Raw genomic sequence first — 23611 nt, 5'->3', positions numbered from 1 at the left:
CGCCCGCGCCGCCCCCGCGCGGAGCCCGCGGTCGGGCTCGCGGGGCGGTGTGCGGGGCGCGCCCGACCCTCGGGCACCCCGGTGGGGACCTCCCGGCAAGGGGCCGCTCCCGGACCCGTCGCAGCCCCGGGAGGCTTCAGCGGCTCCCCGAGCTCTCCGCACTGGTCTCCCGCGAGCAGCCCCCACCGAGCGCCCCCGGGGCAGGGTTCCGGGCGAGCCCGGCCGGCACCGACCGTCCTCGGGGAGAGGGAGCCTCTGCCACAGCCCGGGCGTGCAGGTGTGGTGTGACCGTGGGGCAGCGGCATGGCCGAGGCTTGCCGGTATATAGGCTCGTTGTACCACACGTGTATAAGCTGACATATGTATACATACATCCCTACATATCCAGGTCTTAGCTCTACTCCTCTTCCAGTGGACCTGACCTAAACCATTAAATGCTGAAGTGGTAGGTTTATATCCACAACATAAACTCTCTTTTTTACATCCTCATTATTAGACATCCATAGTTTATATATCAGTATTACAAATTCCAGGAGACCTGCAATAACTTCGAGGTTTCCTTGTGATTGTGTGTGGTGCTATTCCTGAAAAATGGATGCACTGTTTCACAGCTTCAATGATAGGAGCATTACACTCGCTCCATGTTCAAGTCACATATATAATGTGCTTGCAAGTGCATTTTGAACTACATTAAAGATGAAATGAGTGTTATATAGTCCCATTTCCTGGGGATTCCTTGAGATGAATGCAACGTTTTGCAGCATGCACATGTTACACCGGATAATATATGATTTCTGTATATACTGCTGTGGCTGTACTTCAAAGTAACACTCCAGACTCAGTTATTAAATTATCAGATCCAGTGAGGTAGTGTATGTCTTTCAGGCAACGTTATGGATCAATGAAGCACTAGTTTTTTCCCTGTATCCATATAAAAGCTCTATGAAATTAATACCTCCACTGAAATCAATATTAGTTCTGTAGCTCATTGCCACAGAGGGTGCTGCTCTATGTGTGCCTAGTTCCCAGTCTGCACCATCTGAGTTGAAAACTGGTCCTTAGGAATTTCAGTTTACATTTTTTCCCACCTAACAAAATCAGAAATGTTGCCCCAGGGAGAATTTTCTAAGTAAACAATGAATCATTTTCCTAGTATCAATCGAGTAGCATTTTCTCGGGCAGTTCTTTGTAATTCCCCTCTTCAGCATTCCCTTGAGACTTATCAGGGATTGAACTAGATGATCTTTAAAGGTCCCTTTCAACCCAAACCAGTCTATGGTTCAATGGCTCTCTCTGGTGCTTAGCTGTGTTCGAGTTTTATAGCAATGATTTATGATCTTGAATGCAGAGCCAATGACATACGTTGTTCTTCGTTGTTCCTTAGTGACTTCAATAAATATGAAGTTGTGAATGAATGTTGCTATCAGAACAGCTTTCCCAGTGCTTAAAAATATCTGAGTTAAGTAGTATGAAGTGCCAGTAGTTTCTCATGATAATATTCTTTCCTAGGAGTGTTTAAATCACATTTTTTGCAGTGCTTTGATTTCTAGTACAAACTATTTATATCTCTATATAGGTGATGTTGTAAAAATACGCGATCTCTAAATAATTGTACAAAAGATATATGTAGGAATATTGGCCTAGACTTTGGTGTAAGTGGGTGACAGCTGTGTGCTTCGGCCTCTCGCTCCAGCTCCTTGACGAGCAGAACTGAGTCTCCGTTCCTCCGACTCCCTAGATCTTCTCCGCAAAGCCATATGCTGTGGATCCGCTTCTCAACACCAAAGGGAGAAAGCATTTAGGAGCTGGGGGAGCAGAATAGCAAGAAAATGTTTAAGGAAAGCTTAAAGAAAAAGAAAAGATAAACGAGAATGATGGAATCACAGAGCGGTTTGAGTTGGAAAGGGGTCTTAGACATCACCTAGTTCCAACCCCTGCCACGGGAAAGGACTCCACGAAAGCGCCTTACTCGGCGAAACACTGAGCTGAGAAGTGCCGGTGTCCCGCACAGCGGTGCCACCCACGCCGCGGCGAGCCCACCCGCTCCTCCCGCCGTGTCACTGTCCCCGGGTGGGCGACCCCGGCCGGGGCTGCTGTTCGTGCCGCGGCCGCCGGAGGGCAGCACAGCCCCACGCAAGCGGCGGCCCCGGCGGCGGGGACGGGGAGCGGGGCGAGCCGGGCAGCGCTCGCTCGGTGGGCACGGACCGGGCTGGTCAAACACTGACTGCGCAGTCTGCGGGCTGGATCCCGGCAGGACAGCGGCTTTGGCCTGCGATCGCAGTTATTGCCGGCAGGAGAGAGGTCGCTGCTATGAAGGCGACGGCATTGCACGTCCTCCGCTGTGTGTTTCTTCAGGCACTCCTTGTGATTCACACCCTGTTTGTATCCTCCGCCTCCTTGTCACGTTTTAAAGGATACGTTGAATTTAGTATGTGAATCAAATGCTTTCTATTAGGGTCAGGGAAATGTTTTGTTTGGTTGATTGTTCTCTGTGCTGGCATGTAGCAAAATACCGACATGGCCATTCCATACAGTGATTTTCTTTCAAATTTGGGAGAAGTTTGCGTGGTCCGTCTCTGACAGTTCTCCCTGTTTCACTAAGTAATGTTGCTTATTTGCAGAGATGAATACATTGGAGGTCGATCATCCTCTACATGGGACTGAAACAATAGTGCAGGCAAATTGGACTGTGGTTTTTACTATGGCACATCCTCAGGAGCTCACTGGGAAATACACACCAGCCCCTCACTGCGACGCTCTGTTAGAAAATGGCCTGTTTTGCCAGTAGCCAAAGGTGTCTCTGTGATTGATCAAGTCATTCCTTCTTCCAGGAGAGTTACAGAGAACTCATGAAGTTGCACGGAGTCGTGACATGCTGTGGGAATTGCTGCAAGTAGCCTCTTCAGAGGCATTCTCTTCTACCAAAACAATTCAGTTCCATCATCTAGGTGGGGGGGGACTGCCTATTCTCTTGAAGTCTTTTGCCTTTGGCCTCCTAGCTAAGATTCAACAAAAGGCAGCACTTGGAACAGTGACTTTGGTGATACAAATCCTTTTCCAATAGAGAGCAGTCTGAATTCATCAATCATTGAAGGAACCCCTAATCATCAACTAATACAGACTCAGCCACTCTCAGTGCAAAGACTGGATCTGAGCAAAGGGTGAAAGTCTTGTTTTCACTCCCTTCTTTACTAGTGTCTGTAAAGACTGGAGTCAAAACTCTATTGAGCCCAGGTGAGACACACCAGAGTTCTCCAGTATAAGAGAGACGTGCACATGGTAGAAAAAGTTGAGCAGAAGACCAAGAAAGTTATTAAAGGACTGGAGTGTGTCCCCTACAAAGGTGAGGCAGAGAGAGCTGGGATTGTCTGGACAGGAGAAGAAAAGGCTGAGGGATCCTTATCCATGGGTGTAAATACCTGAGGGCAGGTGGCTGAAAAAGAGGGAGACAGACTTTGCTTAATGCTACTGACTGACAGTAAGTCCTATGAGGAGCGGCTGAGGGAGCTGGGTTTATTTAGCGTGGAGAAGAGGAGGCTTAGGGATGACCTTATCGCTCTCTACAACCACCTGAAAGGAGGCTGTAGCCAGGTGGGGGTCAGTCTCTTCTCCCAAACAACCAATGACAGGATGAGAGGAAATGACTTCAAGCTGCACCAGGAAAGGTTCGGGTTGGACATCAGGAAGAATTTCTTCACAGAAGGAGTAGTTAAGTATTGGGAAGAGCCGCCCAGGGAAGTGATGGAGTCACCATCCCTGGAGGTGTTCAAGAAACGACTGGATGTGACATTTATTGCCATGGCCTAATTGACAAGGTGGTGACCACTCAAAGGTTCGACTTGATGATCTTGGAGGTCTTTTCCAACCTAAATGATTCTGTGACAGGAAAAGGTATAGTGGGCACAAATTAAAAAACATGACATTCCACCTGAATACAAGAAAACATGTTTTTACTTTGAGGGTGGTCAAACACAGGAACAGGTTGCCCAGAGAAGTTGTGAAACCTCTGTCTGTGGAGACAAAACTTGAAGGTAAATGATTCTGGAAAACCCACTGTAGCTGACCCTGTTTGAGCAGGAGGGAGACCTCGGTAACCTCCAGAGGTGCCCTCCAGCCTCCAGCCTCAGCCATCCTGTGATCCTGTAAGCTATGAAAACTGTTCCATCCTGTGAAACTCTCGGTTCATTTCTCCAAACCATTTCACAATTGTGTCTAGTAGTGAAATGATACAAACAACCTTGCTGATGTGAGAGGTATTACAGTCTGATAGACTTTGAAGCATTTGGTGTATTTCTGAATGATAAGGAGGGATATTGATAGCCTTTTTTTCCCTCATGTATGCCCACTCTATAATGCCATGAACACCATAAAACATGACCAGTTTGCTGCATTTCACTTGTCTGCTGGGCCATGCCGCAGACAGAGCTGCATTTAGGACTTGATGTTTTGGTGGTTTGTTCTGTGCATCCCAGTGGCAGTAAGGAACTACTTAACTGAGTTTTTTGAAGTGTAGCTGGGGGCAGAGTAACATTGGGAAGGATTGCTCAGAGATAGAGTTGGTCCCTTTTTGTGTAGCACAGAAGACATCGGTAGAGCCACTGCCCAGAAAGGCAGATGCCTGCCTGCTGTGTTCCAGCAAAATTCCAGCTGATTGTGAGAAGCAACACATTTAGCAAGGGACACTGATGCCTCTGTGTGCTATTTGTTGTGATTCCCCAATCTGCAGGTTCAAAGGTGTTAAAAACTTCATCTGAATCTAATCTTGAGCAGGGTGCTTTCTGCACGGATTCAGTTTAGAAATGAATGAAAGGCTGCATTTTCCCTTTGGCAGTTCATCCTGTCTGCTATGGGCAACCTTCAGTCCATTTTCACATATTAGACTAACACCTGAGCAAATGTTCAGGGTGTGCCTGAATAGTGTTGTCATGGATTTATAGAATGTCCTAAGATTCACTGTTTCTGAAAACCACTCTAGGCATCTTACAGAGGTCCCTACTCCAAGACTAGAACCCCAGATGCTGGCAGCCTTACTTCTCAAAAGGGTCTGCCAAGAAATGTAATAAAAGTATTAGAGACTTTACCCCATTAGACCAGCAAAATGTTTCCTAGAGATACCTCCCACACCCAAAGGAGTGGAGAACATTTCCAACATTTTTCAGCCCATTTTAAGGTTTTAATGCTCTGACTCTTGGGTTGGAGCATTAAAGCAAAGATTGTTACTTAAAGTGACATCCCTGTCTTTCTGTACCCATATAAAGGGGTTCCTTTTTCTCCAAACCCACTTTGTTTGACTCCTTACAGTTCCTTTGTCCCTTACCCATTCTCTCCTCCCTACAGGTTAGCCCAGCTGGGGGGCTGATGGTGGGGTTCATGAGGCCTGGCACTGCCCCTGCAGTGCCTTTGCAGGGAAATGTTACACATGTTTTGACCATTTGTTTATATCAGTTCAGCTTGCCACTGAGATGGACCCTTTTCGCCTCTGCCCTGGAAAAGAGAGAATTTCCTCCACACCAGTGGATAGCAATGAAAACTCAGAGTGAAGGGTCAAACCTCCTTACAAATATTTTTCCTGTGGAAGAATTGTGGTTTTATTCACATCCTTGCTAGGTTCAGATGTGAAATCTGTTCCCTGTTCCAGCAGCCTACCAAAGTCTGCCCTTGAAAGACAAATAATGGAAGCCAAAGGGATTTACAACACATCCTGGCTCATGGTCTTAGATTTGGGAGGCAGAGGGGCTACGTAACAAAAATCTCTCCTGCATCACACAGTCCAGAAATGTCCATAGTACTATAAACTGTGACTTTCTGTTTTGCTTTCCTCTTGTGTTGTAAGAATACAGGCTCTTTTTTCTGGGTATCCATAAACTGCAGCAAGTCACCTCTTCCATGAGTTTTATATCCCATAAACAAGGGCCTGCTGTTATCTCACCTTGAATCTTCCCCTGGTTTCTTCTCTTGTTGGCACTGTGCTTTTAGCAGAGATAAGTTTGTGGACACAAGATTTTTGCACACAAGTGAGCATCAACTCAGAAAACCCGTGAACCAGAATTTTATGACCCTATCATATATAAAATACCTTAAGTTAATTTCTTCAAAATGGTTAAATTTACTGGTTAGTATTTTAGGTAGGTAGAGTAGCAGTTATATCTACAATCATTAGGGTAGCATTGTACATAATCTGATGGTTTGGGTGCAAATTTACTGTAAGTAAGACACTGCATGGTGCACTCCTTGTGAGGATAGAGCACACCTTTAATGATACAGTGGAGCAAATACCCATCCAATTAAGAAAGTGCTTTGTGGAGAATAACCACAAAAATTCAGCTTCATAAATATGATTCCTAAAGAAATCTTAATCAGGCTTAAACTGGAGCATGAGAGCTCTGCATCAATATTCAAGGCTTTATACATATGCTACTGTACATCTAATTCCTTCGTAAGAGGAAGGAGAGAACAAATCTTAGAAGGAACTACACAGAAATTCATTGAACTAAGAGGAAAGGATCAATGTTGATAAATTCTTTATTAAGCATGTATTTAAAAATTCATAATGGATGGAAGGTGAGTGTACTAATGGACAATGTAGGACTATAGTAAAATGTATTTACTGATGTTAAGAACCGAGTATTTGAAGTTCAGAAATTAGTTAAATACAGACAAGAGGTACCAAAATCTATTTGTCATTCGGAGTAAATCTGTGAATTCTATTATACATACATATGCATGTATCCCTCTCTCTCATATTTAGGTTATAAACTCTACATATTTATGCCTATTGATACATGTATGTACATATCAACTGTCAGCTGGGTTTCGGCTGTGTAAATACTAAGATGAGATTGGATTAGTATGTTTTAAGTTGTTGTGATGAGCTCAGGTCTTTTTTTGGCTGCTGTAGTTTCCGTATTTACTGCATTTCCCTGTGTTGTTTATATGAGTGCTGGGCACACTGACAGAACTCATTATTTGTTTCTGATCAATATAGGTAACTGTCAAAGATGCCAACAAATATTAGTATCCACTTCTGTAAAATTTCACATAAGCTTTCAAGTCACCCTGTTCATGATTCATTACAATAATTAGCTGTTGCTACAGGAAAATACATTAATGCATACCATTTGGAAAGCTGTAGACACTAGTTACATTTATTTTGGGATTTGCAATGTACTGATTTTGAGACTGAATTTATCAGCAAAGGTTAGGTGGGAATAAATGTTCTCAGCAGTTCCGAATCCCATTAAATGTGACTTCTGTTGTATAGATTCAAGTACTATAATTAATAAAATTTCAAGAAAAATTAGTTTTTAAATTGTTTTGTCTGGAATTAACTTTTGAAATTGAACAGAGCTGTTAAAAAAAAAAAAAAAAGGAAATGACCTGACAGTGCCTTGTTTTGGAAAAGATATTGATTTCAAAATATTTACAGGATGTTAAATATTAATGATTGAACTATAGCAACCATTATAATATACCACATGAATGCAGGTGATGCCAGTCCTACAGCTTTGTAGGAAAATACTTTTTCAGTCCCAGTGCAGTAGAATTCAGAAACATAAAAATAGTAACATATATTATGTATATCATTCAGTAAGCCAGATTTTCATGCAGTATAAATTGGCCAAGTGAAGGGCAGCAGAACTACACCCATACATCAGCTGAGGTTATGCCTGGAGTGTGACCCAGTAATTATGACTCAGTCAATGAGAGTTTGTTTGAATCTGAAGAATGAGATTTGGCACAAATATTAAATAGAGGCTTTCTTTTTTTTTCATCACAAATTTATTCAATGAAAAATGCAGGTGGCTTGCTCACAAAACAACGGCAGTGCAGGCTCAAATTTGCCAATTTGTATTAGTCGATAGAAAAAAGTAGACTAAAACACCAGAGTTAATCAGCATTTTGGTTTTAATATTTCTGAAAATATCAGTGGGATGGAAGAGGAGGCTATAATTGCAGAAAGACTTAAGAACAGCTGTGAGGAGCCATCATATAACCCATGCTTTGGACATTCTCTTGCACTGTGAGAAAGTCAAATTAACTCTTTGCTGCGGGCAGTCATTTTCTTTTTGGACTTTGGGAATTTTTTGAGGGCTTTCCTTGTTCTCTCCTCTTAGAGTGTTCCAGTTTTACAGAGGTGATTGAGTGTTCAGCATATTTAGGATGGAGCAGATTCAAGTTCATTCCTAGGTGCAGAGTGTTTTTCTTGACAGCCTGTGCTGTACTGGAGGGACAGGGATGCACATCTATTGTGTCTGGTCCTTCTTTAAAGTCCACAACAACTCTATTGGCTGCATATTTATGAGAAAGAAGACTGTTTGCTTAAGTAACATAAACTGGATTTATTGCCATGCCTTTCATCTTCAGCAGCTGAAAACTAGAGGATTAGTTTGGGACTATATACTTTGAATGGATCATAGACTGCTGGTCAGTTTCTGTGAGAAACTTTACCTGCTTATCTCAATAGATCACTTGTGGATGCAAGGAGCTAACAGCCATGTTAATTTTAGCAGCCAAAAAGTGGGAATGGTCAATGAGCACAGCATCTCAGTTGCACAGAAGAGGATCAAAAGAGTAGCTTCAAAGAGAAAACAGTGACTTAAATAAAACATGACCACTAGAATGACTGAAGTTTGATCTACTGGTGTTTTCCCAGTTTTCTAAAAAGAACAAAACAAGAGCTGTCAAATGTTAATCAGATGCTTTTTGTGTCGAGTTCTGGGACAGCATCCTGGATATGTCCAAGACAGCAGGAGGGAATGAGTTTCAGGTGAAGAATCCAAGAAGAGAAATTAGGCCTGTGTCATGTTTCTTTTAACACACTCTGGTCGGATCTGTCCTTTATCTCAGCCCTTTGTGCCTCACATTGGGTGTCCAAAAGGCCTCTCATGATTTAAGCCCCCTTCCCAAACCCAGGTCAGCCCCCCTTAGGGTAACTCCCCTAGTTTATATGCCACTCATGACATTCTATGGTGTGGAATATCCCTTTGGTCAGTTTGGGCCATCTGTCCCAGCTATGCTCCCTCCCAATTTCTTTTGTGTACCTCATCACTGGCAGAGCATGAGACAAGGAAAATGTCCCTGAATTAGGATAAAAACAACTTAGCAAAAAACCAAAACATCAGTGTGTTATCAACACTGTTCTCATTCCCAATACACAGCACAGCACTGTAACAGCTACTGAGAAGAAATTCTACCTTTGCTGAAGCCAGGAGAGCCTGTCAGTTAGTTTTTCACTCTTAACTGTGTTTCATCATAAAGTGCCATTTTTTGGAAATCAGATTATGGTGCTTTTATCACAGCTTTTTGAGTTCCAGCATTTACATCATGGAAAAATAAATTACCCACCCTGGAACCACCAGCAGCCTGGTAGCTAAGGCATTCACCCAGGTTTGGGTGAGCCCTTTCGTAAGCACTGGACTGAAGTATTAGTCTCAATGTGAAGATAACTCCAAAATTCTGGCAGCTGACCTTTAACTGTATGTCTTATTTTATGGATGACCAGCTTGGGCTGCCCAAGGCTTATAGAGCATTTGAAATGGTAGACAAAGTTGGTGAGAGCCGTGGTTTCTCAGCGCCTCTGACTGCAAGGCAGTGCAATCTCCAGTAAAGTGCTCAGGGTTGCAAGCCATGAATTTTAATCCTTACTCTGCCGCTAATTCACTGTGTAGCTCCAGGCAAGTCCCTATCTCTTCAGCTGTAAAATGGGAATAATAATAATAGTTTCCTATCTTTCGGCAGCGATAAATTCATCTGTGTTCTTGAGGCATGCAAATACTACAGTGATGAGTGGCCCAGAAAAGACCGTGAAAAAATGAATAATTCTGTATTTACAACAGGCTTTGGGTGCGCAGTAAATAAGGCACTGCTAATTGGCTGGTGAAGATTACTTTTCTAAGTAGCTGCTTATTCAGTAGGTGCTGTGTAATCAGTACCTACTTATCCTGTGTAATGAATGATAAAGGGTTCCTTGGGGAAAAAAAGGGAGGTAAAGACAGATTTCAAGAAAATCTTAATACTGATCTACAGGAAAGTACAGTTAGGATTTCATCATCCATTTAGGTTCTAGTGTTCTTCAATTCCAAAGCTCTTGATTTTTGGCAGACATCATAATTTTCTTCTGTGAGAATTGTCATCTGTGCAAGCACAGGTTTAGGTGTAGTAACCTGCCCCCCGCCATAAGAGAGCAAGGATGCGTTACTCAAAAAATGACGTTGTGGCTATGGACATGTATCATTCTTCATGTGCAATTATTTCTGTCTGAAAAACAGGAAAAACTATCTAACATGGTTTTTTGGGTTTTGGTTGTTCTTTTTTTTTAATAGCTGTTGTGGTCTCACCATTATATTCCCGTTCTTATATTGCATTTTTCTGAGTTCTAAGATTAGTTTCAAGGTAGGTGACCTGTACAATACAGTGCCTTTCTCTTTGTATACAAATAAAATTCCCCTAAAGGGCTCCTCTCTTAACAAATGAATTTCTGCTGTTGCAAGAAGCAAGAAAAACAATGAAGGCCACTGTCCAGGGTGGAACGCTAACACTTTAAACTTTGTTAGAGTAATCTGAGCATGTTTATCCTACAGTTTAACTGCTTATTAGACCGTTGCCATCACATCTGTTAAAAGCATGTACAATCTGCAAAACAAGCTGCCAAACGTCCCTTTTCAATTACATTGTTCAGAGGTCTCTGTGTTATCTTTCTGGCTGGGTAGATGAGGGAGAAGAAGTGCCTGTTGTCTCCCTTATCTTTGGCAAGGCTTTTGACGCTGTCTCCCATAAGAACCTCACAGGTAAGCTCGGAAAGTGTGGGTTAGATGAGCGCACAGTGAGAATGAGCACACAGTGAGATGAGCACATGGATTGACAAGGGATGAAAGGCAGAGCTCAGAGGGTTGTGACCAGTGGCACTGAGTCTGTTTGTAGACCTGCACAAGCACTATTCCCCAGAGGTCAACACTGCGACCAGTCTTGTTCAGCTGATTCATCAGTGACCTGGATGAAGGGATGGAGTGTGCCCTCAGCAAGTTTGCTAATGATACAAGACGGGGAGGGATGAGTGACACACCAGAAGGCTCTTCTGCCACTCAGTGAGACTTGGACAGGCTGGAGAGTTGGGCAGAGAGGAACCTAATGAAGTCCAACAAAGGGTCCTCCACCAGGGGAGGAACAGCCCTGGGCAGCAGCACAGGCTGGGGCTGACCTGCTGGAAAGCAGCTCTGCAAAGAAGGACCTGGGGGTCCTGGTGGACAACAAGCTGTCCATGAGCCAAGAGTGGGGCCAAGAAGGCCAATAGTGTCCTGGGATGCATTAGGAATAGTGAGGCCAGCAGGTCAAGAGAGGTGATCCTCACCCTCTAATCAGTCCTAGTGAGGCAGCATCAGTATTACTGTGTCCAGTTCTGGACTTCCCCATTCAAGAAATATAAGGAACTACTTGACACAGTCCAGTGAAGGGCTATGAAAATAATTAGGGAATAGATCATCTCTCTTATGAGGAAAGGCTGAGGGGTCTGGGACTGTTTAGTCTGCAGAAAAATGAGAGGGTATCTTACTGATGAAAACAAATTGATATTTGTATTGATTAATACAAGTATCTTAAGGCTGGACACCAAGAGGATGGGTCCAGACACTTGTCAGTGATGTCCAGCAATATGACAAGAGCCATTGGGCCCAAATGAAAACACAGGAAGTTCCCTCTGAGTATGAGAAAAAAGTCTTTACTTTGAGGGTGACAGAGCACTAGAACAGATTGCCTAGATTGTGCAGTCTCCTCCTGAGGAGATGTTCAAACCTGCCTGGATGCAATCTTGCTCAACATGCTCTAGGTGGACCTGCTTTATCAGGGGGCTTAAACTAGACAATTTCCAGAGGTACTTTCCGACCACAACCATTCTGCGGTTCTGCAATTCTCTATTTTGTACTTGTGTATATGATGTGTTAGTGCAGCAGTCCCCCAATGGGTCTCCTTTGAGTATAGTTTTGAGTCATATTTACTTTTTTATATAGAAGAAAATCTATGCTCTGCCAAGACAGAGTGTGCATAGATTTGTTAGTCTGATCTGCACCCCATTTGGTGGTGCTATATTTAAAATTAGGACATATCAAATTAGAATCGTGATATTTGCAGTAGTCTTGATATAACAGGAAATCATCCACTGCACAACATTTACAATCCCTCAATGTATCTAATAAAGGAGCATGTTTTATTGTAATCTAGCTCTACACATTTCTAAACATTTACTTGATGTTCTTATCTGTGATGTTTAAGATTTATTTGAAATAATAAGAATACACTGCATAAAACCATGTAATATATATCCTCAAAGGATATTTAAATTACTATCTTAAAATACTTTTTTTCTTGCTGCTTATACTGAAAACCTTCACAAGCAAGTATTTTGGAGAAAATTATTTCCATGTTTCTTTATAGGCCCTGATCTTATGACCTACACACATAATTCACTCTAGGCATGTGAATTTTTGGCAACTGAACCTACATGCAAAATTATAGCAGTGATTAACTCAGTGGAAACATATTTGCAACACTTTGTCCTTTAGGTTTTTACTTTTCACTTAACGAATGGTGCTACCGGCTATGAGCAGAATATAAACAATAGGCACAGAATTATTGTTAGGGATGGCTGTTACCTCTAGTCACTTATGAATTAAACATCTGCTGTCTCACATTGAAAACATTTTTTAAATAGTTTGCATATAAAAAGGAAGACTGTAAAAGAGATTTCAGTGAAGAAATCTTCAGCGTGTTGTGAGCGTGGTAGCCTCGCTGCTCAGTAAAACTTTGCCAAAAGTACATCACCCTTTAAATTGTTGTCTGATGGAATCTGATGGCCTAAATTTCATTTAGTATCTTTTGCTTAGTGTTTGCTGTTGGGTATGTCTACACCTTCAGAGGCACCTAGATATTAGAAAACATGGCAAAGTAAATGGAATGTGGATTATTTGAATGTTAATTTTCATGTGGGTTCCCACATGAAAGAGAAGCCAGAAATGTCCTTTTTCTTTAGCTGCTGATGAGCTCATTGGAAAAAGTCTCCTACCATGCTCTCCCATGAAAATTGTGGCCACTGAAATAATGCTACTGTTGAAAAGTACAAGATGAACACAATTGCAACAAGCAGAATTTCAGCAGGGACTGTGCTAAATGCAAAGAATTCAGTCTAGAGAATAGAGATTGTAACCTGGCTGTACTTGGAGTTAAACATAAAACTCTCATCTTCCTGGAATAGCACCCTGATGCTTGTAATCAAAACCAAATTGAAACACTGATGTCTGTTTCTTGGTGTCAGGGAAAGAGATTAAGGGGAAGGAGAGATCACTGTCATCTTTCATATCACAGAATGTACTTTGAAAAGGTCAGAGTGACACCAGGGAAAAACCTGAATGAAGAAAGAACATACCATCTACCAGTACTTCAGCACCAGATGTAATGTGGAGTTGCGAGCAGCACCAGAAGCAAGGTTATAATAAAAAAGATGCCTTAACTTAACAGAATCTGTGGTGGCCAGCAACAACTATGCAATTGTGGCTTATTTAACCAGTTATGACTGCACACAGGTTCACATTTTAAAGGCAAGAATTAAGTGTAGAAAGGAGCTTGATGCTGTAAGTTTTGCTGTGTAACTGTTTTCATTAGGTGCATGGAGACACTTGAGTGTGTTTGGAAGGCCCGACCTGGGTGACAGCATAAAAACCTGAGCAATGCTCCATATTATATAAATAGCCTGAATCATTCAAAAGATTTCCTATCTTTAAAAACAAACAAACAAACAAACAAGAAAGCAGACATGGCTGCTACTACATTGCTGTTAGGCCTTCAGATGCCTACATAAATAATGACAGCCTTCCCTGTCATTCTCTCTCCTGCATGTAGGCACTCCATGGTATTGGTAACTTTACTAATGTGGGTAATTTCATTTCAGTCTTATTTTTAATTATTATCATCCTCCCATTTTTTTCTTAAATGTATTTCTCCAGTGGCTAAAAGATTAATGATTACCCTCCCATTAGGGAGGAACAAAAAGACAGCTTTGGCATTATTTATTTATTATTCTTTGTCTTAGCTGGAAATTGAATTATCTACTCCCTATTTAAGATCCTTCTAGTGAATGTCACTTGCCATGAACTAAATGCTCTTTAATAGCAGCAGTACATATGTTCTTTAATAGTAACAGGACATAGCTAGCTAGCAGAGCAGAATAAGAGAAGAGAACAAAAAGCAAGCTTGGGTGTAGAACTGTGCGCATCTACACATGGAAATAGATAAGAACCTTACAAGAAGACATGGGTTAATACTCTGTGCCCAGAAATGTGATCAAGTCTTTCTCAGTGACACTCCTAAAGGGTGGGATGCCATCCAAAGGGACCTGGACAAGCTCCGGGAGTGGGTCCATGGGAACGTAATGAGCTGCAGCAAGGCCAAGTGTAAGGTGAGGTAACCTGGGTCAAAGCAACCCCTGGTAACAATAAGGGCTGTGGAATGAAAGGATCAAGAGCAACCTTGATTCTCCAGCCCTGCCAAGGAGGACTTGTGGATGCTGGTGGACGAGAGGCTGGACGCGAGCCGGCAGTATTCACTTCTAGTCCAGAAAACCAACTGTATCCTGGGCTGCATCAAAAGCAGCTTGGCCAGCAGGGTGAGGGTGGGCACTCTACCCCTCTGTGGAGTGCTGTATCCAGTTCTCGGGTCCCCAGCACAGGAAAGGTATGGACCTATTGGAGCAGATTGAGAGAAGGTTACAAAAATGATCAGAGGGCTGGAGTCCCTCTCCTATGAAGACAGGCTGGAAGAGTTGGGACGGTTCAGCTTGAAGAAGAGAAGGCTCCAGGGAGAATTCATTGTGGCCTTTAGGAGTGTCACTGAGAAAGATGTGACCACATTGCTGAGGGTGCACTGAGGATTAACCCATCTGTTCTTGTAAGGTTGTCTGTCCTAGATGTTAGATGAATGCTTTTTTTTGGTAAAATCTTCTGACTTCTGTTAATCGATATATGAAATAACCACCCTAAAATATCCCATGTCACCCACGTTATAAAGATTTCTTCTTATCTAATTCTAGGGAAAATTATCCAGAATTATCAGAATATTCTAAGGAAAATTACTCCTGTTAGCAGATGGTACATCAAGATCCAAAGATTATTGGAGTTCCCCAGAGTGCAGGCTAACCAAATTATTTATGGTGGTTGGTAGATGCTGCTATCCAGTACCACAGTATGGTGGGTGTCTTTTCAATGAAAAAACAAAGTAAATTTGTTGATCCATTGAATTTATTACCAAAATGACTCCTGAACTCATGCTATGCCATCATGCAGTCTCCTCCATGTTGTCTTTCCTGAAGTCTGGATTTATGCAAGTATTTTAGCTCTTTCTATTTCTCCGAGTTGCATGTATGAAACCAAGATTTGCACCATGTTTTCTTTAAATTGGGATATCACCAGCTCCCTATGTTTGCATTCCAGCTTCCTATGCAGAAACGGTCAGAGTACTCAAGCAATTCCCATCATCCTTACCACAATTTTCTGTATCTTCATACTTTAGCATGCTTCTAATCAGTGAAGTGTTAGGCAGAAATTCAGGGCTAAGTGACCACTCAGAGGCTGCATGCAGCAGAGTTGTGCTCTGGCATTTAATACTTTTTGGAGAACAACACGAGAAGATTTGGGGCCTGACATGCCCCCAGATTCAGCAATGTGCCCTATGACATTGTGTAGGCTCCAGCTTTCTGGTCTTAGGGGAGCAGTATTAAGGAGAACTCCCGGTTTAATCTGGGGTGTTCTTTGACTATCAACAGATGAAGTCACATCAGACTTAAAAATGGTTCCACTCTCATGTGGATAAAACAGCAAACACTCTGGTTTTATCACGGTTTAAAGCTGGTGGGAATCTCAAGCACTTTTATTCATTCATAAGCATCCACAAGAGATATTTCCCAAGGGAAGGTTTGACCTAATGCTAGCCAGCCCTTGGGACAAGGAGGGTGACTGCAACATGTGAGGTGTGTGTGTACGTGTGGGGGCACATGCACACCTGTGTGTCTGCTCCCACACGCTTTCAAGGTGGTCCTGCATGTTACCGAGGACTGTGTCAGCATTGCACTCCCATTCCTGGCCTATCAAGCATCCTTCAAGATGGGAAAATAAAACCTAGCCATCTTCCACACTGGCCAAACCCCTCGAAAAGGACATGCCTGAGAAAGGTGCAGCATCTGGCACGTCTGCCATATCCGATGGAGCTCCAGAGCTCCCAGTGGGCTGTGCAGCTTGCCATAACCTCCAGAGTATGCATGTTTGTGTGAGGCACAATCTGGCCCATCATTTCATTTAATCCCCTTAATTTAGCAGAAAAATAGGTAGTTAGAAAAATATTATCTTTTTCTAAGTATTATTGCTTTTTATTTATTTTTCACAGTGGATTGTGTGCATAAGTGTCAATGAAAATAGGTCAGAAAGAAATTACTAAAAGAAAAAAAAAATTCTGTTACAAGAGCTAGATTCTTCTTTCCAGAAGGGCAACTGGAAAATATGCTAGAATGTACCACATGGAAACGTAGAAGCTGTCAGCTCCCTCATTTCCTCTTTCCATCTAGTACTAATTACAGTGGACTTGCAGCAATTTCATTTAATACGGAAGGGATCATATTAAGGAGGGAATAAAGGCTGACAAAGTATGTGTTTTGTTCAATTTGATACTGTTTTAAAGAGTGAGGTCTTAAACTTTCTGCAAGTTGTTAGATTGCATTAACTGAAGAAAAAGCACAGAAATTTTTAAAGCATAATATGACATTGATTTCTATAGCAAAAAGGAAATTTGGTCTGAATTCAGAGAACTATAGCTTATTTTCATTATAGATATTTCTACTGAGAGATTCTATTCAGATTTAAAACTGCTGCTAAATGTACCCAGTGAAATGGCAAATGTCTGTACAGTTATAAGGACATAAGAATTGGAACACAGGAACAGACCAAAACATTCTATTCAGTGATTCCCCCTAAACTTACAGAAAATGAGTAAGAAGAGGACAAGTACTTACACAACCACTGAGAGGAATCCCCTTGTGCTAAGCAGCAAAGAAGGACTGGGAAGGCTGTGAGAGGGTCCAGCCTCTCATTCCCTCCTGCTATGGTCCCATTCTGCTCTGGGTCTCAATCAGAGGCCCAGCTCTGCCTGAGGTCCACGTGACGAAATTTCAAGGGGTTTAGGAAGGTAAAAGAGAAAAAAAATAAAGCCAGGCTGGTAGTTTGGGAGCAATGAGAAACTTTGTGGTGATAAAGGAATTAGTACCCCATTGGCTGAAGGGCACCCAGCATTCCAGGGAAAGTCAACTCCTCCATAACTCTCAAATTCTAACAATGTAAAGCTTAGAGTTAAATGTTAATTGATATTTAATCGTATATAGGTATAAGTGTTATGCATGCCAACTTAAGGGTATTAGGATGTCTGAAATACTGTAAAATAGATGTCTAATTGATTTATTTTTTCTAAAGCACTGTTTAATGTAGAATTGCTTTCTATATGGGAAAATATAATTTATGTTTCCTAGAAGTTACAACAAAGTATTGGGCATTAGGAGACTGATATTCTCATCCCTATCTGCCAGGGAAACCTTATAACCAGGACTCACAGCCTGACATTGATAAATGATTTAATTCTGTAGTGTTTGCCCCATATTCCTCAAGTGGGATATTTAAAAGGTGATTAATAACTACTCTTCTCTCTGAGGTTTCAGATGTCCCAGTTTTACAATGTCTAATATATATGTAAACACAGCATTTGAAAACTTTGGGAGAAAAAGACCAAATATAGTTTAAAATTATATTAGGGCCTTTTAGCCAGCTTGCATGCATGGTACAATTTATAAAGATGATGATGAACAAAGCCAGGCAATTTGGAGATTCTAGTGGATGACTAAACACTGATTGAATATGAATAAAGGGGTATGAATATGATTTTTTTATTGTTGCTTACAGGCAATAGAGAAGTATTTCAGGAATATAAATATAAAGAGTTTATAAATATAAAGAGTTTATAAAACTCTTGATAAATGGAGGTGTTTAAGTGTGTGCTATGGATTTCATAAGTGTTTTTTCAGACTCACTTACTTCACTGTGTCTTCAAATAAAGATGGAGGGAATTTTGAAATATCATTTTAATAAAAAGATATAAATAATTTTATCCTTAAAAAGCTTTTTGGTTTTGTTTTTTTTTTTATATTTAGCAATGTCAAGATGAGCTCTGAGGCCATTCCAATGTCACTGGATGTTTATTTTACATTAAAAAAAAAAAAAAGTTTTAGCTGCTAAAGTTCAACCAAGCCCCCTTAGAATAAAGTACTACTGCAACAGATAGGGGGATGTCCCAGTATATTCAGAACACTTTAAGAGTTCATATTCACATCTCAAAATCCTGTACAATAAAAACAGTTCTTCTGATTCATTTTTAAAGCAAAGAACACTTCCATGTTTTCCAATTTATAGAACATTTCCAATCTTTCATAGACTCCCACGACTATTTAACTACACTTTGCAGTTCTCTCACCCTCACACTTGATGTGAAGTAGGGAAAATGCAAAGATGCATAGGCTTCTTTACCAGCTTGTTTCTCTTTTAAATCAAAACTTCTGATGATTAAAGAAGAGCAGATAAAAGAAAGTACAGCTCGAGGCTATGATATAATGCACTTAGAGATCCCAAAGGCAATATTCTTAACATCTACAACCAACCCTGAAACATAACAGAGAAATATAAATGTTAGGGCTGGGCTCTTAAATTCAAGTTTCCTGACACACTGTGGCTGACAGCCTTTGAATTTATAAAGACCTCCTATCTAAACAACCAAAAGAGCTAAAGATCACTTAAAATAATTATTTTGATCGGTACTTGCAAAGCAGTAGCAACCTATGAGAAAGTATTACCATGTACATATCCAGGGGATTATTTCATCTGATCATGTGGTTTCATCATCTTAAAATTGTTCTTCCGCGCATAGCTGGAGACTAGTTTTATCTGTAAAGTGTGTGTCAGGGGATTCATAACCCATTTTAAGTATTTGTGTATAACTGCATGCACTTAACATGGTTTAGAATGGATCAAGAAATTATTCTCCCTCATGATATTTTTTCAAATGACCGAAATACTCGAGTCTTTCATGGAAATGCCTTTTCTTAGTTCAGGGTTCTTTTCCATAGTATTATTAAAAAAAAAAAAAAAGTATTTTTGGTTTTCTGTGGATGCCAAAAAATCCAAGGAATGAGCCACAGAAATTTCTTTGGAGACCAAGGGCACCTTAAATTTTAGCAGCAAAAGTACCTGAGGAGCATCTAATGGGCCCTGTCAAATAGATGTGCTCATTGGCATGGCTGTTGCACAACAGCTCAGAGTTCAGCACAGAGCATGTTAGCAACACCTGCTGTCAGTCAAAACTGTCATGATGTTGGGCCAAGGTGACCTCTTAATTTTGTAATATGGGTCATTGAAAAACATGCACAATGTCCACTAGGATGCCTGAATGAGAATTTAGGGCTCTCTTCTGCCTCTGTGTACTTTGCATGGAAACTCAATCCCTCTGTGGGAAGATGCCCTTCACAGTCATGAGGCTTTCAAGAATGGCATCAGCTATCCTTAATGAATTAATTTTTATTTTTCCCAGACTATTAACTATCATTCTGAAAATTTTAAAAAAAGCACCAAAAAACAAACAAACAAAAAAACAACCCCAAAACACTTATAAGGAATTGAAGAGCTCAAGAGAGTAGGCTTTGTTTAAAATCATAATTGCTTCTTGAACCAAAAATGACATGGACCCAAATATACATTAAAATTCAATATACATCACATCTTTTATAATACGGATATGCTTATTGAACATATATTCTGGTCTGTGAAATGTAAACAGGTTTACTTCTAAAGGATTTTATGAGTACTAGCTGCACCTGAATTTTTTCTTTCTGAGAAAATGCATGTTTTACAACAGCCCTCTATACCTCAGGAGGGCTAGAAGGGACACTGGCAAACTTTTTATCACCCTGGGATGTGTGCAAGTGTTTCAGAGGATCAAAGTATAAAAATCAAAAATATGCAACTGAATGAATTTCTGAAGTAAAAGAAGTAAAATCAGTGGTTTATTTGTGGAGAGTGTAGTAATGAAAACAACAGACATTTTAAGGTGTGAAAGTTATTTAACTGTGGGCTCACAGTAAACCAGAAACATGTATTTCTGATTGCATTGAAGATAACCATTCCCATACTCAATCAAGCCAAAGTTGTGTCAGTTTGCTGTTGTCTGACAATGGGCAGTAGTAGTACTTTGGGAAAGACATACAAAACAGGACAGATAAAACCCAACTCTTTCCCAGCTATAAACTTTCATTTTCAAGCAGTCTGAGGTTTATGGACTTCCTCAGGCAGAGGGTGCATTCACAACATTGATCTTAATATCTATTGATGGATCTCCTTCTCATGCATTTGTCTAATGGATTCTTGAGCCCATTTATATCTTTGACCTCCACAACTTCCTCTGGCAATGAGCCCTACAATTTAATTATGCATTGTGTGATAAAGGACTTCATATTGTTTGCTTTAAACTGACCGCCTGATCATCTGAGTCCTTCTCTGTTTGTTATAATATGCATGATAGCAAATAATCATTTAGGCAGACTATGACTTCATATACATCCATCATCTCTCTCCTCCCTCAAATGCCTTCCAGACTTAAGTGTCTCAGCCTAAATCTTTTTCTTTCTACCAATACAATTCCATACTTCTAATCATCCCTGTAGCTCTTTCCTGTACGTTTATTGAGCTCTCAAGCTCTTCGAGATGCAGGAGAACAGCACGAAGCTTCGAGGGTGTGGGTAGAACACAGATTTCTAAAATACTGTGCTGATCCTATTTTGTTCTATTAATTCCCTCATTGTTCTTAGCACTTGTTTACCTTTTTGAGCTCTGCTGAGCATGGAGCTGGAACCTTCACTAAACTATCTGCAATGACACTGAGGTCTTTACTCTAAGGATAATGGCAAATTTATGCACTGGTCTTGCGTGTATTTTCATGTCTTTCCCTATGCCTATTATTTTTATATTTGGAAATAGAATGTGTTAAAAAGAAAAGAGAAAATAAATTCTGTGGACTAAAATAATGCTATAGAAACTGCAGAATTTGAACTAGAACTAGACAGATTCAAAAATATCAGTGATTAAATGGGAATAAACAGGAGTCCACAACTTGACAGATTCTCGCTTCATCCTTCTTATCTTGCTCTGAAATGCCAGCAAACAGGTTTGTAGGCTTGCTAATTCATTGGCATGTTTCTGAGCAGTGCTAAACTTCCCATCTCTGGCTGATGTCAAAAGGAGTCAAGACTGGGTAGCCCTCATAGAATTGGACCTGAAGCGTATTGTTCTCGTAACTGTTTATACTATGTGACATTGTCACTTCCATACTATTTGGGGAGTTTGATGCTGGGAAAATGAATTTTTAGAGAGGTTATGAAAGATCAAGGATGCTATAATGTCATCATAATTACATGTAACTTGGGCATCAGTATTACATAAAAGCATATTGAATGCTTACTTAACATAACATTTGAATAAATCATGTTTAAAATCATGTTCACTGAAACATTTATTTCATCTAGAGCTACATAGTTTAAGCTTCTCATACATAAACATTTTCGGCATTATTTATGAAAACTTGGCTTGCATCCACTTAATTTATATTTTAAAAAATAAGAGATAGCTATGTGAATCTCATATTTATACTGAAAACCTCCATCGTCTGCTGCTTACTGAAGTTTCAGCAGATCTACAATGATAATTCAATAACTGTGTCTACAATATCCTGGGAGTTTTAAACACAGTTTCCGATTTTTGCATTTGACATTTCAGTCTGTACTTTCTTACTTTTCTTGATAGGCTTCTAGGTACTAAAAATAATTACTTAGTGCCTATCACGCTATGTGACAGTGATGTCCTTGAATTCCTAACATGGTTAGCAAGGGTTGAACCTCCTAGGAAAAGTGAATTTTATTGACTCATTGGTGCAGTTGCCTGGCTGCTTCTGAAGTTTCTGGAGGGAGAGTTTGCAAAGTGGGTTGAACAATCTTGAGGTAGAAGCCCAGAATCGGCTGTTCTAGAGAGGAAGACTTACAGTTGGGTTTTGCTGTTGCAACCAACAGTTACTGCACCAAAGTCATGTAGAATGGGGTTCATTTGGCCTCTACTGTGTGTGCTGGGTCAACCAACAACTCTATTTTCTTCATTTCACGGTGAATAATGAGGTGTACATTCCCTGACTGGAGAGTGAGTTTAGCATCACATTTGTTTTTCTTCCTGTTTGTAAATAGCTTATGTGAGATGTACAGAATTCTTCCCAGAGTAGAAAAAGCAAGTATTTTTTTCTTAGTAGTGGCCCTCCATGTTCAGATGCTTTCAAATCTGAAGCTAAAATCTCACTTCCTTATTGTTAGCATTGTCTTACAAGCTATAAAATTAGTCTTTGTATCTATATTTTCATGCTGAATCATTTTGTTAGATACATAAGGTCAAGAGTACTTGTTCAGCATCCTGTGATTCATTAGCATTGAAGTATGGAATTATAGAATTTTTTGGGTTGGAAGGGACCTTAAAGATCATCTTGTTCCAATCCCCCTGCTTTGGGCAGGGACACCTTCCACTAAACCAGGTTGCTCAGAGCCCCAAGCAGCCTGGCCTTAAACACTTCTAGGGATGGGGCATCCACAACATCCCTTGGCAACCTGTTTCAGTACCTCACCATGGTCATAGTAAGAAATTTTTTCCTAATATCTAACCTGGATGAACTCTCTTTTAGTTAGAATCCATTTCTCTTTGTCCTGTCACTACATCCTCTTGTAAAAAGTCCCTCTCCATCTTTCTTATAGGTTCTCTTCAGGTACTGAAAGGTTGCAATTATGTCATCCGAAAGCCTTCTCTTCTCAAGACTGAACAAACCCAATTGTCTCAGTCTTTCCTCATAGGAGAAGTTCTCCATCCCTCTAATCATCTTGGTGCCCCTCCTCTGGACTCGCTCCAACAGGTCCATCTCCATCCTGTGCTGATGACCCCAGAGGTGGATGCACCACTACAGGTGGGGTCTCACGGTGCTTTGGATGCAGCCCAGGACACAATTGGCATTCTGGGCTCCAGGTGCACATTGCTGGGTCATGTCCAGCTACTCATCCACCAGCGCTGCTTTGTATTGTGACCTGAATCCAGAAGGGATGATCCTTGTTTAAAATTTTACTTACATTTGGATAAAAGACTCCAGCAATTCCAGAAATAAAGTATTAACTTAGCAGCTTTTCTGTTTCTTTGCTGCCCACTTAACATTAGCAGAGATATTCTTCATGGAGCTCCAACCTAAAGACATCTTTATCTAATAAACTTTTGTAGGGCAATATGCTCAATGTACTGAAACAGATCTTGCCTTCATTCCCATTAAATCACATGAATGTAATATATCTTAGGCAATACTACCTACCCAAAAGTTAGATATCTTGCTAGCTATGGGCTGTATGTTCATAGTTATTAGATACTTCTGGAGGGTGATACATTTACACTATTTTAGTCTATTTCAGCCTCTT

At 40.8% G+C, this 23611-nt stretch overlaps 1 protein-coding gene across 1 annotated transcript in view; it reads left to right on the top strand.

Annotated features, from left to right (window-relative positions):
• The window catches only part of GABRB3 (gamma-aminobutyric acid type A receptor subunit beta3), a 200441-nt gene that overhangs the window by 48511 nt on the left and 128319 nt on the right, over positions 1–23611 (top strand). The window lies entirely within an intron of this gene.

This window comes from Corvus kubaryi, unplaced genomic scaffold (genome assembly GCF_017639235.1).
Source record: "Corvus kubaryi isolate FWS band 111438036 unplaced genomic scaffold, C.kubaryi_AGA036_p1.0 133, whole genome shotgun sequence".
In the NCBI taxonomy this organism is placed as follows: Eukaryota; Metazoa; Chordata; class Aves; order Passeriformes; family Corvidae; genus Corvus; species Corvus kubaryi.
This window is presented reverse-complemented; position numbering and strand designations above follow the sequence as displayed.